Genomic DNA, 357 nt, shown 5'->3' on the forward strand with positions numbered 1-357 from the left:
GACAGATGGTGAGGTGTACACGTTTCCATGTCCGACAGATGGTGAGGTGTACACGTTTCCATGTCTGACAGATGGTGAGGTGTACACGTTTCCATGTCTGACAGATAGTGAAGTGTACACGTTTCCATGTCTGACAGATGGTGAAGTGTGTGATCCAATAACAGAAGTAATTGGAGCAGAAAACCCAGAGAGAAGTAGAGAATTCAGATAAGCAGTAAACATACAAAAGGTCAGCCAAACCAGCTGGATCAGAWCAGCAGGAGTAACAGCTGGATCAGAACAGCAGGAGTAACAGCTGGATCAGATCAGCAGGAGTAACAGCTGGATCAGATCAGCAGGAGTAACAGCTGGATCAGA

The 357-nt window shown here is 46.3% G+C and overlaps 1 pseudogene; it reads right to left on the reverse strand.

Annotated features, from left to right (window-relative positions):
- The window catches only part of LOC111963094 (gephyrin-like), a 42,686-nt pseudogene that overhangs the window by 4,195 nt on the left and 38,134 nt on the right, over positions 1–357 (reverse strand).

Source organism: Salvelinus sp. IW2-2015, linkage group LG4q.2, assembly GCF_002910315.2.
Source record: "Salvelinus sp. IW2-2015 linkage group LG4q.2, ASM291031v2, whole genome shotgun sequence".
Classification (NCBI taxonomy): Eukaryota; Metazoa; Chordata; class Actinopteri; order Salmoniformes; family Salmonidae; genus Salvelinus; species Salvelinus sp. IW2-2015.